General features: G+C 36.1%; 1 long non-coding RNA gene across 2 annotated transcripts in view; it reads left to right on the top strand.

Annotated features, from left to right (window-relative positions):
- The window catches only part of LOC129526270 (uncharacterized), a 75,876-nt gene extending 60,176 nt beyond the window's left edge, over positions 1-15,700 (top strand). For both annotated transcript variants that reach the window (XR_010130669.1, XR_010130670.1), the window contains exons 2-3: positions 15,282-15,357; positions 15,627-15,700. This is a non-coding gene — a long non-coding RNA (uncharacterized lncRNA). The remainder of the gene's footprint in view (positions 1-15,281; positions 15,358-15,626) is intronic.
- Positions 15,701-19,487: the final 3,787 nt, after the last annotated feature.

Genomic DNA, 19,487 nt, shown 5'->3' on the forward strand with positions numbered 1-19,487 from the left:
GGCAGAAGGGCAGTATTCAGACTAAATTTGCTGGACATTTTATCCTAGTAGGTGAGCACTGAAGCAGTGCATATGCCAGGGCTCTTGGGTTAATATAGAAGGATATGGATAATATTTTGTAAGTAAAAAATGACTGAGAAGGAGTGAAACATTTGATGCACTAAAGCATGAAAATGGCAGATGGAATAAAAGGATATATTAAAAATGTTCATGTATATTCAACTGGCCTAAGAGAAAATTATTCTTTATTTCATATTCTCCTATTTTTGGTAAACTATGACCTAAAAATCATTTCTATGTTTCACACACACACTGGAATATATCTATTTTACCATGGAAATTGAGATAAAAATTAGCATCAAATGATATATAACATAGTAATATTATGATTAGTATCTATTGCCTTGCATGCTGTGGTCAAACTTATAACAATTCATATGAATGTAGAATATATAAATATATGTATTGTAATTTATGTAATATGATGAGTGCTGCCTGACAAATTAATATATTTAAAACATTAAATATAGTAACTGCTTTGATGGCTCCTTTCTGAGAAAGCCAGTATCTGTTATGCTAAGTTTTTGTTATCCTGAATTATTTGGGAGGTCATACAACTTTCATTCCTGGAAATTCAAATGTGTCCTACAGCCGTGAAACAATCCCAAAAATGTAGGCTTAAGGTAATACATTTGTAAAATATTGAATTGCCTTTTTTCATATAATAATAAATGTGGGATCTCTTGCTCCTGCTCTTGCTATGTGACATGCCTGATCTAGCTTTCCCTTTCACCATGAGTAAAAGCTTCATGAGGCCTCCCCAGAATCTGAGCAGATACCAGTATCATGCTTGTTCAGCCTGCAGAACCAACTCTTAGGTATATTCAGCCAATACGGTCAACTAGACATAGCCAGCAAGAACATCTCCCATTGAGACTGGGACATTGGGAAGACTGACACACTACTGGCAGATCTTTGTAAGGAGGGCATTGAGAGTGGGCAGGGGAGGATACTAGGCTGAAGAGGGACGAAGTTGGGAACCCTGGACAGGGCTGCCAAGCACTGGGACTTGTTCTTGGCCCCCAGAAACTCTTGGGGAAGGGGTAAATTGAACAGGTAAAGAATGGACCACTCTTGCCACAGGCCTCTTGAATCCTGGTAGCAAGAGACCCCAAGAACCTCACAGACACTTAAGCTGGCAGGCAGAGCTCCTTAGAGGGGAGGCGAGGGCAGAACTCCAGCCTGTGTGGAGCCTAGAGGTTTTGGCAGAGGAATGGCTACAGTGGAGCATGGCCAGGGTCGCCAAACCCCCAAGGCTTGCCATCTTTCTCTTAAAGACTTTAGCCTGGGAGACTGTCAGACCTGCACAGAGTAGGAGCTTGTGTGCTTTTCAGGGAACTTAATCACAGCTCCTTCACCAGCAGACTACACCTGTCTGTCAGATAGCTCCAGTAGTCCAGCCTCTGCTGACATACACCAGCCCACCTGCAGCCTCCCCCCACTGCAGACTCCCTCTGCCACTTTGCCAGCATGCACTCACCCATGATTGCACTTCACCTATTTACTGGTGTGCAGGTGTGGGAGGACTTTGTCTCCTCTTTCCTGCTGCCATTTCATGTGTGCATATATCCCACCACCACATTATTGCCAGCATGAGTGCACTCCACTGCCCTGCTGCTGCTGATGTGGTGGGCACACCACCATGCACCTGCTGCTGGTGTGAACACACACTCAAATGCCACCTGCTGCACTCCACCAGTGCCATGCCCATAGTGATGTGTGGGTAACCTGCCATACTCCTGCCACTGCCAGTGCAAGTGCAAACACAAACACCAGCTGCTCCACCCCTACTGGTGCCCTGCCCCTGCTGCGCCACAACAGCTGCTAGCATGTGGAAGCAAGAATGTATCTCACTGCCACTGCCCCAACACAGTGCTTTGGCTGGCACCTCTCATCAGATTGTTGTGGCCAGCAGACTAGGAATATCTTGCCTTTCTAGCACAAGAGATTACTAACTTTGAGGGGCCAGAGAACAAAGCTGGTGGCCTGGTACCAGCCCTCCAGAATTAGAACACACAGTCCAGAAGTGCTGAGCTGACCCTTGGACCCCTAAAATCCTCCAGAAACAGATCCAGTTGGCTGAACCCACCTTATACCACAATTGAACTCCCAGGTATATCAAAGAAGATAAAAGAAAAAAAATGTTATCCAAAGGACAGCAACATCCTTTGAGAATAAAGGAATTTCAGCCCACACAGATGAGAAAGAATCATTGCAAGAGCCCTGGAAACTCAAAATGACAGCATCTTCTTACCTCCAAATGATTGTATTAGTTCCCTAGCAATGGTTCTTAGCCAGATGAAACAGCTGAAATGACAGAAATAGAATTCAGAATATCGATAGAAATAAAAATCAAGAATCAGGATATTTTGGGAGGCCGAGGCAGGTGGATCGTGAGGTCAAGAGATCAAGACCATCCTGACTAACCTGGTGAAACCCCATCCCTACTAAAAATACAAAAATTAGCTGAGCATGGTGGTATGCTCCTGTAGTCCCAGCTACTTAGGAGGCTGAGGCAGGAGAATCACTTGAACCCAGGAGGCAGAGGTTGCAGTGAGCTGAGATCGTGCCACTGCACTAAAGCCTGGTGATAGAGTGAGACTCCATCTAAAGAAAGAAAAAAGAAAAAGAATCAGGAGAAAGTCTAACCTAATCCATGGAATCTGAGAGATACAATAAGGTTACACAGGAGCTGAAAGATATACCGGCCATTTTATGAAAAGAGCAAACTCACCTTGTAGAGCTAAAAATACACAACAAGAATTTCATAATAAAATTGCAATCATTAACAGTGGAATAGATCAAGCTGAAAAAAGACTCTTAGAGCCTGAAGACCACTTCTCCTGGTTAATTCAGTCAGAAAAAATAAAGAATAAAGAAGAATGAATAAAGCCTCCAAGAAATATGAGATTATGTAAAGAACCAAATGAATGACTCATTGATATTCCTGAATGAGAGAGACAGAAAGCAAGCAACTTGGAAAAAATATTCTGATATATTGTCCATGAAAATTTTCCAGACTTAGCTAGAGAGGCCAACATTCAAATACAAGAAATGCAGAGAAAGCCTGAGAGATACAGTATAACATGAGCATTGCCAAGACACATAGTCATCAGATTTTCCAAGGTCAAAATGCAATAAAAAATATGAAAGACACTGAGACAGAGGGGACAGGTCACCTGTCAAGCTAACAGTGAACTTTTCTACAAAAAAATACTACAGACCAGAAGAAATTGGGGACCTATATTAAGTATCTTCGAAGGAAAGAAATTATAAGAATTTCAGATCCAGCCAAACTAAACTTTGTAATCAAAGGATAAATAAGATGCTTTTCAGACAAGCAAATGCTAAAGGAATTCATCACCACCAGACCTGGCTTACAAGAGATACTTAAGGGGCTGCTAAATATGAAAACAAAAACCATTACCAGTCACAACAAAAACACACTACAGTATATAGACCACTGATATTATAAAACGACCACACAATTAAGCCTGCTTAGTAACCAGCTAAAAACATGATGAGGGGTCCAAATCCACACATATCTATATTAATGCTCAATGTAATGGGACTAAATGCCCCAATTAAAAGGCACAGAGTGGCAAGATAGATAAAGAAGCAAGACCCAATGGAATGCTGTCTTCAAGAGACCCACCTCAAATGTAAAGACACCCATAGGCTCAAAGTAAAGGGATGAAGAAAAATCTACCAAGGAAATGGAAAATGGAGAAAAAGCATGGGTTGGTATTCTAATTTCAGGCAAAACAGACTTTAAACCAACAATGACTAAAAAAGAGAAAGAAGGGCATTACATAATGTTAAAAGGGTCAATTAAAAAAGAAAACCTAATGATCTTAAATATATATGTATCCAATAGAGGAGCACCCAGATTCATGGAAAAAGTGCTTAGAGATCAATGAAGAGTCTTAGATGAACAATAATAGCAAGAGACTTTAATATCACACTGATAGTATCAGACAGATCATTCAGGTATAAAACTAACAAAGATATTAGGGACCTAATCTTGACACTTGACCTCATGTACCTAACAGACATCTATAGAAAACTCCACCCAACAAAAGCAGAATATACCTTCTTCTTATCCTTACACAGCACCTACTCAAAAACTGAATACAAATGCAGCTGTAATGCAATTCTCAACAAATTTTAAGACAATTATACCAACCACATTTTTGGACCACAGTGCAATGAAAAGAAAAACCAACACCCAAATCTCTCAAAACCATATAATTACGTGGAAATTAAACAATCTGTTTCAGAATGACTTTTGGGTAAACAATAAAATTGAGTCAGAAGTAAAAAACATTTTTGAAACTAATGAGAACAAAGATAAATCATATCAGAATCTATGAAACACAGCTAAAACAGTGTTGAGAGGAAAGTTTATAGCACTAAATGAACACATCAAAAAGGTAGAAAGACCACAAATTAACAATCTAACATCACACCTAGAGGAACTAGATAAACAAGAGCAAATCAACACCAAAGCTGTCAGCAGAAAAGAAATAACCAATAATAAGAGCTGAACTGAATGAAATTGAGATGTGAAAAACCACATAAAAATCAACATATCTAGAAGTTTGTTCTCTGAAAGAATAAATAAGATTGATAGACCACTAGCTAGACTAACATTGAAAAAAAGAGAAGAACTAAATAAACAAAATCAGAAATGACAAAGGTGATAACACCACTGACCCCAGAGAAATACAAAAACCCTCAGGGACTATTATGAACACCTTTATGTACACAGATTAGAAAACCTACAAGAAATGAATAAATTTCTGGAAACATACAACCTCTGTCGATTAAACAAGGAAGAAATTGAAACCTTGAACAGACCAATAATGAGTTCCAAAGCTGAATCAGTAATAAAAAGCCTACCAATTAGAAAGAGCCCAGGACCTGATGGATTCATAGCCAAATTCTAGCAAATATATAAAGAAGCAATGGTACCATACCTAATAAAACTATTCTAAACAATTGAGAAGGGGTGATTCCTCCCTAACTCATTCTACGAGGACAGCATCATTCTGACACCAAACCTGGCAGAGACACAACAAAAAAGTAAACTTTAGGCCAATATCATTGATCAACATGAATGCAAGGATCCTCAACAAAATATTAGCAAACCAAATCCAGTAGCATATCAAAAAAATGAATCTACCACAATCCAGTAGGCTTTATCCCTGGGATGCAAAGTTAGTTCAACCTACATAAATCAGTACATGTGGTTAATTACATAAACAGAAGTAAAAACAAACACCAAATGATCATCTCTATGGATGTAGAAGAGGCTTTCAATAAAATCCAGCATCCCGTCATCATAAAAACTCTCAAAAAACTAGATATCAAAAGAATGTACCTTAAAATAATGAGCTATTTATGGCAAACCCATAGCCAACATCATACTAAATGGAATGAAACTGGACACATTCCCTTTGAGAACTGGAACAACACAAGGATGTTCACTCTCACCACTCGTATTCAACATCATACTGAAACTTCTAACCAAGGGAATAAGATAAAAAAAAAATCCAAATAAGAAAGGAGAAAGTAAAACTATTGTTTGTAGACAATATGATTCTATATGTGCAAAATCTCTGCCAAATAATCTCTATCAAATCCCATAATCTCTGCCAAAAATCTCCTAGGTCTGATAAACAACTTAAGCAAATTTTAGAATACAAAGTCAAAGTACAAAAATCAGTAGTATTCCCATATAGAAACAACATTCAAGCTTAGAGCCAAATCAAGAATGTAATACCATTCACAATAGACACAAAAAGAATAAAATATCTGGGAATATGGTTAACCAGGGAAGTGAAAAATCTCTACAATGAGAATAACAAAACACTGCTGAAACAAATCAGAGATGCTGCAAACAAATGGAAAATTATTTTATGTTCATGCATAAATGAATATCATTAAAAAGGCCATACTGCCCAAAGCAATTTATGGATTCAATGTTATTCCCATCAAACTACCTATAGCAGCCTTCACAGAATTAGAAAATACAATTTTAAAATTCAAATGAAACCAAAAAAGAGCCTGAATATCCAAGAAAATCCTAAGCAGAAAGAACAGAGCTAGAGTCTATCTGAATTCAAACTGTACTACAAGGCTACAGTAACCCAAACAGCATAGTACTGGTACAAGGGAACAGAACTGAGAGCCCAGAAATAATGCCACACACCTACAACCATCTGATCTTCAACAAAGTTGACAAAAACAAGTAATCAGGAAAGGACTTCCTAGTCAATAAATGATGATGGGATAACTGGCTAACCATATGCAGAATACTGATACTGTTTCACTTATACCACATAAGAAAATAAACTCAAGATGAATTAAGGACTTAAAAATATGACCTACAACTATAAAAATCCTGGAGGATAACCTAGGAAATACCATTTTGGGCACAGGCCCTGACACAGGTTCTATAATGAAGATGTCAAAAACAACTGCAACAAAAACAAAAATTGACAGATGGACCTAGTTAAACTAAAAAGCTTCTGCACAAAAAATGAAATTGTCAGCAGAGTAAACAGACAGTCTACAAAATGGGAGAAAATATTTGCAAGCTATGCATCCAATAAAGGCCTAATATCCACAATCCATAAGGAATTTAAACAAATTTACAGGCAAGAAAACAAACAACCCCATTAAAAAGTGAGCAAATGATATGAACAGACACTTTTCAAAAGAAGACACAGATGTATGAAAAAATGCTCAAACCACTAATCATTAGAGAAGTATAAATCAAAACCCCAATGAGATACCATCTTACACCAGTCAGAACAGCCATTATTAAAAACTAAAAAAATAAGAGATGCTGGTGAGGTTGTAAAGAAAAGGGAATGCTTATAAACTGTTGGGGGCAATGTGAGTTGGGTTAACCATTATGGAAAGCAGTTTGATGATTTCTGAAAGAACTTAAAGAAGAATTACCATTTGACCCAGCAATCCCATGAGTGGGTATATACCCAAAGGAATATAAATTATTCTACCAGAAGGATACATGGATGTGAATGTTCATCACAGCACTATTCACAATTGCAAAGACATGGAATCAACCTAAATGCCCATCAGTGGTAGAATGGATAAGGAAAATAGGATACATATATCATGGAATACTATGCAGACATAAAAAGGAAAAACACCATGTCCTTTGCAGCAACGTGGATAAAGCTGGAGGCCATTAACTTAAGTGAACTAATGCAAGAACAGAAAACCAAATACCATGTGTCTCTCTTATATAGCAGGAATATGCATTGAGTGCACAGGGACACAAAGAAGAGAACAATAGACATCAGAGCCTACTTGAGAGTAGAGGGTTGTAGGAGGGTGATGATTGAAAAATTACCTATTAAGTACTTTACTTATTACCAGGATGATGAAATACATCATTGAACACTTGATAAACTCCTGCTGATATGGCTAATGCTTTTCTTCTCCATACTGTAAAGATCCCCAGAAGTCAGTTGCTTTTACCTAGCTGTGCTAACAGTAAACCTTCATAGCCTTGTTTCAGGGTTGTATCATTTTTTTTTCTTCTAGATATGATCTGATTTGCAGAGAGTTTGATCGTCATGACATTCCACAAAGCCCCAGTCTTGTCCACTACATTGATGACATTGAGTTTATTGAATCTGATGTGTAAGAGGTAGCAATTACTATGACATAGTTTAGTAAGGTAAATTCTAGCCAGAATCTGGGCAGTAATTCCACAAAAATGCATGGATCCACCTCTTCATTAAAGTTTCGTGGTTTCAAATGTCTGGAATATGTCTGTACTTGCCTCGAAGGTAGCAAATATATTTTTTCATCTTGCACTGTCACAAAAAAAATGTAAAGGCTCAATGCATGGCAGGGTTTTCAAGATTTTGGAGACAACATACCACAGTTGAGAGTGCTTCTTCAGCATATTTACCAAATCATATATTAAGGCTGCCTATATCTTTGAGAGCTATAGTAAGAGGTGACTTTTCAATAAATACAGGCCAAAGTACAAGATGCTCTTCTCCATGGCCTAATGATTCAGTAAATCCATTGATATTCAAAGTATCTGTGGTAAATAGAGATGCTTTATAGGCCATTCTGATAGACACTAATAGAAGAACCACAAGGACAACTTCTAGGATTTTGGAGTAAATCAATGTTCTCTTCTGAAAGTAAATTTCCTACTTCTTGAGAATTAGCTTCTGACTTACTATTAGCCCTTAGAAGAGAACAAACTGAAGATGACATCAGGTGACCATACAGTCTGCATTTTCCAAGTCAAACGCATCTATTAATAAAGTTGGATATGTGCAGCACCAATCTATCATTGAGTAAAAATGATATGTAAGAAAATGAGTTTGGGCAGGGCTAGGTGATAGAGTGTCTTTTGACACTGCTTCTTTCTGCATTGCTTCCCTTCTATCCATTCACACCTACGGCTTTATGGGAGTTTCATTCAACTAGTTGACTAGAAATAAAACACTTCAGTCTGTTTTACAGTTTGTTCTTCAGGATATGCTGGTATTGCCAATGCAGTTTCTATTTCCTTAATAGTTATTAATTGATACTTATTCTTAAGGAACAGATTATATAAGCAACCTTGATTCAGTAATTTTCTAACATACTATTCTTGGTTTTATTTCTGTCATATAAACTATGTATTTTTCCAATAGCTTAAAGCCAAGTTTATCTTTTAATTTCTCTATAAGTTTCAATCAAACTAATCCAATTGTCAACATTGTATCAGTTAATTCTTTTAGGTTATTATTTTTATAAGGTCTTCCACAAATTTAAAAGCATGAATATTTTGCTTTTTTTTAAAAAAAATAAACTTACATTATTCTGTTTTTGACTTATTGTAATGCCTGAGTATAGTATTGAGAAAAATATTACTTACTTTTTCTTTAATTTATTTGGAATCATTCCAATATTTTATTATAAACATTAGATTTCTACTGCTTATCCTTTGCATGCAAACATACAAAGTCTAGGGGATTTTTTAGCCACTTTTGGCCACTTAACAACAACAAAAACAAAACAAAGACATCTTAGTGCTTTTCTTTTTTTCATACAATTTTATATAGCTACAATTTTTTAAAGTTCTACCACTTAGTAGGTTAAAATAAATTTATAGAAAAATAAATGGGAGATCAAATATTCATACTTTAACATAAGAACTATGAAGATACTAGAAGGCATGAGTGATCTTATACATAAATAAGAGTTATATTCCACAAATCATAAAGGAAATATTGATATATTTAACCACATTTTAAAGGGGCTACACTTACATCATAAACAAAGTAAATGAAGAAATAAATAATGGGGAAATGGGATTTTTAACTTATAAGACAACTTTGTGATTAATTTTATATTCTAAATGTATAAAAATGCCATACAAATCAATACCAATGGTGTAAAGAAGCTTAAAATATAATAAAGTCAGACCTAAAAAACTATACAAATTGCTTATAAAGATGTAATAATATTTAGAATCACTTGTCAGATACATATGAAGTAAAATATGCAATTTTACACTGAGATTGGATTGGAAAATCACTATTTTTTGTATTATATAGTTTTGTAAGCTATTGTATGGGAAATAAGATTTCTCATATAACTAGATAATATAAATTAGAGGAGAACTTTGCAATCATTATTTATTTGTAATATTACATGTTCTTGCAGATAATAAATAATCACTTAGGAATTTTGCCTACAATTTTGCATCTCAATAGAAAGCTATAAGAACACAGATATTCTTGATGCATTGTTGGTAAAAGCAGAAGAGTGGTGGAAAACAATTGTATACCCACATTTAATGCAAACATAATAAATTTATGACTTATCTCATTATGTTATTTCCCAATTGGATTTTTTCATAAGTTTCTTCTGATAAACACAAAGGATACCGGGAATTCACTCTATATTACTGCTGTCCAATAGATCGTTCAATAAGGAAGAAAATCTTGTTTATTTGTGCTTTCCAATATGGTAGCCACAAGCCACATGAAGCTATTGAGTACTTAAAATTGACTATTGCTACTGAGATATAATTTTTTTTTTTTTTAGAGATGGGGGTCTCAAATTCTTGCCTCAATCTCCTGAGTTGCTGAGACTCAGGATTCCTTCATGCCAGCTCAGGAATTAAATTTACCTATTAATCAATATAAAGTAAAAGTGAATAACCACATGGGGCTCAGGAATATCTTATTGGGCAGTGCAGTTTGAGGTAAATGTTGCTTCTTTAGCCAGTGTATTAGTTCATTCTCACATTGCTATAAAAAATGCCTGAGACTGGGTAATTTATTAAAAAAAAAAAGAGATTTAATTGGTTTATGGTTGTGAAGGTTGTATGTAGGAAGTATGACAGCATCTGCTTGGTTTCTAGGGAGTCCTTAAGAAATTTACAACCATGGTGGGTGGCAAACAAGGAGTCAGCACTTCACATGGCTGAAGCAGAAGGAAGAGAGAGAGGGGAGTGGTGCCACACACTTTTAAAACAACCAGACCTTGTGATAACTGACTCACTATCAGAGAACGGCACTGAGGCAGTGGTGCCTAACCATTTTTGGGAACTCTACCCTCATGATCCAGTCACTTCCCAATGGGCACCCCTCTCTAAGACTGGGGATTATAATTTGACATGAGATTTGGTAAACCTTGGTGACTAATTAGAGTCTGGCTGATATGGTTTGACACAGAGCTAAATCATATGAAACAGACTCTAATTAGTCAACAATTTCTGTTAAAAATTATCCCTCAAATATCTTCCAAATCAGCCTTCTCTTTCTTATACTGATGAATGCTTCCTTTAATTAAATTTTTATTTTTTTCACCTGTATTACTGTACCATCTTTCTAAATGAACTCTTGTCATTTAAAACCAACCCTAAATTCATCTCCTGAGATGTCTGTAAAATGTAGATCTTCGTCACTTCTATATTTGCAAACTTTCAGCTCCCACAAGTTGTTAATATTTTGGCCCCAGATTCTCCCTTTAGCCTCACATGGCTGCCAAATCTTCAAAACTCATTTACCTTCCAGACATAAAGCTTCTTCTAAAATTCTCTTTATAAAACATCATGCATTTTCATGTTTCCAAAGCTTTACACATTTGAATTCATCTTTCTGGAATGCTTTCCTCAATGTTTTCACTTTTGTTTCTTCATTTATTCTTCAAAGGCTAAGCTCACTTGTAACCTGCTGATAATTAACTATCCCCAGTTCTACAAGCATATTTGTTAGGGATGTCTCTTCACTGTTTATATAATATCCAGTCTTACTACCCCAGTGATAACTAATGATTCGACGAATAAATATGGTGAAAACTAAAAGCTCAGTAGCCAAGAACTAACAACGTAGAATAAATATTCTTCAATGTAAAAGGCAGAGTAGGAGAGAATCCCTGAAAATGGCAAGAATTGCTAGACATTAAATAAGATAGTAAATTTGATGGTTTGAGTTATTTTTTTCTTGTGATCGTCTTATTTTCACAGCCTATCAACATTTCTTCTTAGAAAAAAAGTAATGTTAGCATAAAAAAATTTTAAGTAGGAGTGATTATAGCTATTGGGGACATAATTAATGAGATACCCCTCTTCTACTAGTCTATCTTTGAGTCATGCCTTTCTACTTATAATAGTAAGCTGACATCAGTTATAATAGGGAAATTATCTTCTCTCCTGGTTCTGCTAGTGTCTGTAGAAAAGATGCAAAATTTCACCTACTATAGACATATCCCAAAGACATACCCAATGCTGCCTACATGTTTCTCTAAAAACCCATCTTTTACTCATTGTCACTACATTTCCGGTCCACCTACCAAGTCTGCATTAACTAATTAAACAAACAAGCACTGTTTGAGAGTCTATAGAATTACAAGAAACCTAAGCATTCACAATGTTTCTAGTTCATCAGGAAGCTCAGATTTTGTTCTATCTTTGGTTGTTAATTTTTCTGTCACTCCAATCATATTATTTGTTCTGTTGTAGTGCATCTATTGCAGGTCCCATTGAAACTCAAGTATGGCTTATCACACTGATCTTCAAACCCAGTGCATATATCAGTAATCATACAAATAATAATAATGTTGACACATTACATTTATTACATATTTACTATATGTAATTTACTATTCTGAGCACTCCTTTACGTTATGTGGTTTGGAGATTTATAGTACTCACTAGTAACTTACTCAAGGGATATTGAAAGAGTCATACTGAGTAAATGCTATTAAGTATTCTATGATACCAGAAACAACCTTAGTATTGCAACCTTTCAAATATAAAGATATGTGAGTCAATCTGAGCTGTGGGTGGACACACTCTAGTGTAACCCCCAGGAAGTCACCTATTGTATAATACCATACCCTTGAATGTGGGCAAAACTGGAACTTGCATTTAATGGAATATGACAAAACGTGCTGGGGTATCTCTGCAGTGATTAGATTACAATACACTTATAAGACTTCATTTTAATAAATTGTTGTATAGCTCTTCTCTTGCTGACCTTAAAGAACAAAACAGAGAGGTTGTGAAAATTTCTACAGAAAGGGCTTCATGGCAGGGAAGTGCAGGCAGCCTTCTGGACATGAGCATGTACCTGGAATCCTAACCTATGGAAACTGAAAAAATGAATAGGTATTGTTTTAAGTCACTAAGTTTGTGACAATTTGTTGTGTAGAAATAGAAAATTAATGTAAGGGCTATCCTAAAAGGAAAAAGAATTTAACTTTGGGCCTTTTAACATGTTCAGTCTCTTTAATAAAAAGTGGCTGGTTTTACTGTTACAAATTCTCAAATGTATATTTTCACAATTTGTAAGTATATTGATAATTATGTATTATACATTTAGACTCTCAATGAATTTTAATTAAACTGAAAATGTTTTCTCACTTCCCTTCAATAATAAATAGTTGTTTATTTGAAAATGTCTTCTACCATGTCTTAATTTACAGTACCATCAAATATATAATTGAAGGGTAAGAAAATTCTTAAATTATACAATATTAACCAACACGTCCCATTTAACAGAACATGGCAATAATGTTTATCTCTTTTTGTTTAATTTAAAAAGTGTTTGTGAGAAGATGGCATAATGGAGAGCAATGAAATTACTCAGAAAGTGGTTTCTTTGGGACTTTATGTTAACATCTTATTTTTCCCTCAGGTGTCAGAGATGTAATGTTAATATTAAAATTCTCATTGTCTTAAAGTTTCCTGAATAATAAACATTCAGGATGGAAACAAGATGGAAACGACAAACCACACTCCTTAATAATATATAATCTATAATAGGGAGCAGCTTAGTCATTGGCTTAAATTAAATATTCATTCATTGATAAAATATTTCTGTTCCTATTTATATCATAAAATAATCAATACTCTTTAAAATTTTTATTAATGTGTGATATGGTTTGACTGTGTCCCCAACCAAATCTCATCTTGAATTGTAGTTCCCATAATCCCCACATATCATGGAGGAACCCAATGTGAGGTAATTGAATCATGGAGGCAGTTACCCCCATACTGTTCTCATGATAGGAAGTTCTCATGAGATCTGATGGTTTTCTTAGGGGCTTTTCCCCCTTTGGCTCAGCACTTCTCCTTCCTGCTATCATATGAAGAACATGTGTGCTTCCTCTTCCATCATAATTGTAAGTTTCCCAAGGCCTCCCAAGCCATGTGGAACTGTGAGTCAATTAAACCTCTTTTCTTTACGAATTACCCAGTATTGGGTATGTCTTTATTAGCAGCACGAGAACAGACTAATATAGTAAATTGGTACCACAGAGAGTGGGTGCTGTTATAAGGATGACTGAAAATGTGGAAGCAATTTTGGAACTGGACAATAGACAGAGGTTGAAATAGTTTGGAGGAATCAGAAGAAGACAAGAAAATGTGGGAAAATTTGGAATGTCCAAGAGACATGGAGGTCTCAGAAGACAGGAAGATGTGGGAAAGTTTGGAACTTCCTAGAGACTTGTTGAATGGCTTTGACCAAAATGCTGATAGTGATAAAGACAATGAAGTCTAGGTTTAAGGGGTTTCAGATGGAGATGACAAACTTGTTGGGAACTGAAGTAAAGGCTACCTTGCTATATTCTAGCAAAGATACTGGTGGCAGTTTGCCTCTGCCCTACAGGTCTGCGAAACTTTAAACTTGAGAGAGATGATTTAGGGTATCTGTTGGAATAAATTTCTAAGCAGCAAAGCATTCAAGAGGAAGCAGACCATAAAAGTTTGGAAAATTTGCCACCTGATGATGCAACAGATAAGACAAACTCATTTTCTGGGAAGAAATTCAAGATTGCTTCAGAAGTTTGCATAAATAACAGGGAGCCAAATGTAAATCACCAAGACAATGGTGAAAATGTCTCCAGGGCATATCAGAGACCCTTCCTGGCAGCACCTCCCATCACAGGCCTAGAGGCCTAGGAGAAAAAATGGTTCTGTGGTCTGGGTCCAGGACCCCTGCTCTGTGCAGCCTCGGGACATAGTGTCCTGCATCCCAGCTGCTTTAGCTCCAGCTGTGGCTAAATGGGGCCAAGATACAACTCAAGCCATTGCTTCAGAGGGTGCAAGCCCCAAGCCTTCGTGGTTTCCATGTGGTGTTGAGCCTACTGGTGCACAGAAGTCAAGAATTAGTGTTTGGGAACATCCACCTGGATTTCAGAGGATGTATGGAAACACCTGGATGTCCAGGCAAAAGTTTGCTGCAGGGGTAGAGCCCTCATGGAGAATCTCTGCTAGGGCAGTGCAGAGGGATATATATAAGGTCAGAACCTCAACACAGAGTCCCCACTGGGGCACTGCTTAGTGGAGCTGTGAGAAGCGGGCCACCATCCTGCAGACCCCAGAATAGTAGATCCACTGACAGCTTACACTGTGCACCTGGAAAAGCTGCAGACACTCAACACCAGCCTGTGAAAGCAGCCAGTAGCAGAGATGTGCCCTGCAATGCCACAGGGGCAGAGCCACCCAAGGCCATGGGAGCCCACTTCTTGCATCAGCATGCCTTGGATTTGAGACATGCAGTCAAAGGCGATCATTTTGGAACTTTAAGATTTAATGACTGCCCTATTGGATTTCAGACTTGCATGGGGCCTGTAGGTTCTTGGTTTTGACCAGTTTCTCCCAATTGGAATGCCTGTGTCCCCATTGTATCTAGGAAGTAACTAACTTGCTTTTGATTTTACAGGCTCATAGACAGAAGAGATTTGCCTTGTCTCAGATGAGACTTTGGACTTGGACTTTTGAGTTAATGCTGGAATGAGGTAAGACTTTGGGGGACTGTTGAAAGGTTATAATTGTGTTTTAAAATGTGAGAACATGAAATTTGGGAGGGGCCAAAGGTTGAATGATAGGGTTTGGCTGTGTCTCGACCCAAATTTCATCTTGACTTGTACTTCTCATAATCCCCATATATCATGGAGGGACCCAGTGGGAGGTAATTGAATCATGGGGGAAGTTACCCTCATACTGTTCTTGTGATAGTGAGTTCTCATGAGAGTGGATGGTTTTCTTAAGGGCTTTTCCCCTTTAGGCTCTGCCCTTCTTCTTCCTGCCACCATGTGAAGGACATGTTTGCTTCTCCTTCTGCCATAATTGTTTCTTGAGGCCTCCCAGCCATGCTGAACTGTGAGTCAAACCTCTTTCCCTTATAAATTACCCAGTCTTAGGTACGTCTGTATTGGCAATGTGAGAACAGACTAATACAATGTGTTATCTATTCTTATTGAGAATCTCATTCTTGGTACACTTTGCATGCATGTCTATTTTACACATATTTTTCTTGCTATCTCACTATCTTGAGTCATAAAAGTGTTCATAATGGGAATAATTACTTTAAAGCTTGTGTGTCCTTCATTTCACAGTACATTTAAAATATCCAGTCTATAAAAGGTTCAGAGTAACTTCCCTTTTTTCCTGAAATAACTACCAATTCAACAAGGTGTTTATTGGTGGCAGCATGGTCCATTAACACAATCCATCAGGACTTGCACTGCTATGATGAACAGATTCTGCTATGGAAGTAACATCCCTGGCAATAAAAATATACTCTCTTTTCAGAGCCATTACCTTCAGCAATTAAATCTCCTAAAAGTGGAAAACATATTCTTGAAAATTGCTGAGAGTAGATTTTGTGTTCTCACCACAAAAAAAGGATAAGTGTGTGAGGTAATGTATATGTTTATTAGCTTGATTTAGCCATTTTACACATCTTTCAAAACAGTCTGTACACAATAGGTATAGGTAATTTCATTTGACAACTAAATATATTATTAAAGTAGAAAACATATTTTTAAGTCTTTTCACTAGGTCATCTCATTGGAAAATAATATTTGTCTTTCTATGCCTGGCTTATTCCACTTAGCATAGTGTATCTCAAGTTCATCATACTGTATGACCTCACTTATATGTGAAATCTAAAAATGTGCAACTTATAAAAGCAGTGTGGAATGGTTGTTGTCGGGAACTGGGGGTCGGAGAAATGGGGAAATGTTTGTTGAAGGCTATAAACTTTCAGTTATAAAATGAATAAGTTCTGAAGACCTAATGTGTAGCATGGTGAATATAGTTAAGAATACTGTTACTTAAATTAGGCTAAGAGAGTAGATCTCACATGTCTTCACCATAGACATACACACATACAAAAATAGTAACTGTGTGTGGTGTTGGATATGTTAATTAATTTGTTTGGGATAATCATTTCACAATGTATACATACATCAAATCATCATGTTGTACACCTTGAATATAAACCGTTTTTGTCAATTATACCTCACTAAAATTGGAGAAAAATGAAGTGTAAATAAGGCAGTGACAGTGGGATATTTTTGCTTCCTTACAAATAACTTTCTAATCTGACTTGCACTTTGAAGTTAGGTTGTTCCACCAAAGTAATTTTGTTCTTTTAAGAATTCCCTAATATTAACATTTTCAGTTTTAAAATGCTTGTTTTGTAATTTAAAAAACCCATTTATTACTTCTGTTGATAATACTGTATAAAACTGCATGTCTCACCATAGCTGCCATCAGTAAAAATTAAACTTCTTCAGGTTAACTGCTGAGAGGTCACAAAAGTAAAGATTTGATAGAATACAAAGAGAGAGTTAAAGGAGAAATTATGGGAAAACATAAGGTTGTGGCATGATGGCCACCTGCGGTGCAATGGACAGAGACAAAACCTAGATTCTTTCCAAGATGAAATTTAACAAACGATATAGCCCCTCACCCTTACACCCACAACACATACACACACACACACACACACACACACACACACACACACAGATACATACACACACACAGTGCTGTAATCAATATGGTCTACAAAATAAAAGTGGGCAAAAAATAAACTATTTTTCAAGGAGAAGACATAACAAAACCTGTGTATTTGACTTTTTAGTACTGAGAAGGGGGAGAAAAGAAATACATTCACCTTGAGATTGTGTAATACCTAGTGGACCATATATGATTTTTGTAGTCCAAAATTTCTAGACTTTGTAGAAAAAAATGTACATACCCAGAAAAATCTAAATAAACCCAAACTTATAAAAATACAATTATTTTCAAGGTGAAAATTTAATTGCAGTTCTCTAAAGCAATACTACTCTTGAATAACTAATGGTTACAAAGACAAATCCTCTCTGAAAGAATGTAACTTAACTCTTGTATCACAGTAATTCCAAAAATTCCAAGAAAACAAGTTATGTAAAATAAAAAACAAAATCATAAACCATGTAGAATAATGTACCAAAAATGAAGATCAGGGCAAAAAAAAAAGGCAATAAGTTGAGTCAAAATTGTTCGACACTAAAATAATCAGATATAAAGTACATATATTTAATACATATAAAGATAACAGAACATAATATAAGCTAAGAAGAGAATTCTACATGAAAAGTGGTAAAATACTTTGGGGGAAGAAACCCAATTTAGAAAAGAAAATATAGTGATTCGATAATCATGCAATTGGTGGATCATACAGTCGAAATTAAAACGTGTAATAACATTCTATGTTGTTAAAAGCATGTAATTGAGGGATTGGAATATACATAAGAAAAGGGACAATGGTAACTAGGAAACTGGTGGGCTAAAGCTGAAGGGGGGATGATGTCGAGATCTGAAGAAATTATCTTTTATGCCACTCAGAGAGGAAAAAAAGAGAAGACAATATGAATAATAATATGAAAAAGAGATGGTGAAATGAAAGCTAGAATGGGAAGATGTAATATATAATTTATTGAAGTTGTATACAAACAAAAGTAAGAATGGGAAAGTAGAAATATCTAATGAGATAATAATAAGAATTTGACAAGATTATTCAAAGATGTCATAGACCTAAGAATTTTATCAAAACTTATAGGATAAGCAAATATCCTATAAGTTGTTTAAAATATAGATACATCATTGAAACTAAATAATATAAAGAGAATAAGATATTAAAATCAGTTAAAGTGGGAACAATGATCTACAATGGGTTTACAATTAAAATTATAACACATTTTTTAACAGCACAATAGAGGCCAGAAGACAAAAAATAATGTTTGAAGTTCTAAGAGAAAATGGTCTCCAATTTTCAATTTTATAGAGGGCTAAACTATCCTATCTGGTCTGGTGCAGTGGTTCACGCCTGTGGTCTCAGCACTTTGGGAGGCCAAGGCAAGCAGATCATTTGAGGTCAGGAGTTCAAGACCACCCTGGCCAACATGATGAACACTGTTTACTAAAAATACAGTAAATAGCCCCCCGTAGTGATATGTGCCTGTAGTTCCAGGTACTTGGGAGGCTGAGGCAGGAGAATTGCTTGAACCCGGGAGGCAGAGGTTACAGTGAGCAGAGATTGCACCACTGCACTCCAGCCTGGATGACGAAGCAAGACTTCATTTCAAAAAAAAAAAAAAAAAAAATTTCACACCTATAGTATTTTCAGAAGTTAGTAGAAACATAGGACATATTTCTAATAGAGTCTCCAGTAGACTAGCTTTTAAAAGGTGTGCTTTACATAAGAGAAAAATAGTTGTCAGTGGAAATCTAAAGGGAAAAATTTAATATTAAGTGAAGACATTATAAAATAGTTTCATGAAATAAGATAAATGTTGATTCCATAGAATTCTAATTTTTGAAGAAAAACAAGATAGAACTAAAATACTGGGACAAAAGGGCACGTGAGTTGGAAAATAGTTTATTGGAGTTTAAATGTTTTAACATCTGTGTACATTTTAGGATAAGATAAAGATTTTGAATAACTTTAGATATGGTTGAATATGCATATTTATATAGGTATGTTAATCACTAAAAAATAATTAATACGGCCGGGCACAGTGGCTCATGCCTGTAATCCCAGCACTTTAGGAGGCTGAGGAGGGTGGATCATGAGGTCAAGAGATTGAGACCACCC

This window comes from Gorilla gorilla, chromosome 14, assembly GCF_029281585.2.
Source record: "Gorilla gorilla gorilla isolate KB3781 chromosome 14, NHGRI_mGorGor1-v2.1_pri, whole genome shotgun sequence".
In the NCBI taxonomy this organism is placed as follows: Eukaryota; Metazoa; Chordata; class Mammalia; order Primates; family Hominidae; genus Gorilla; species Gorilla gorilla.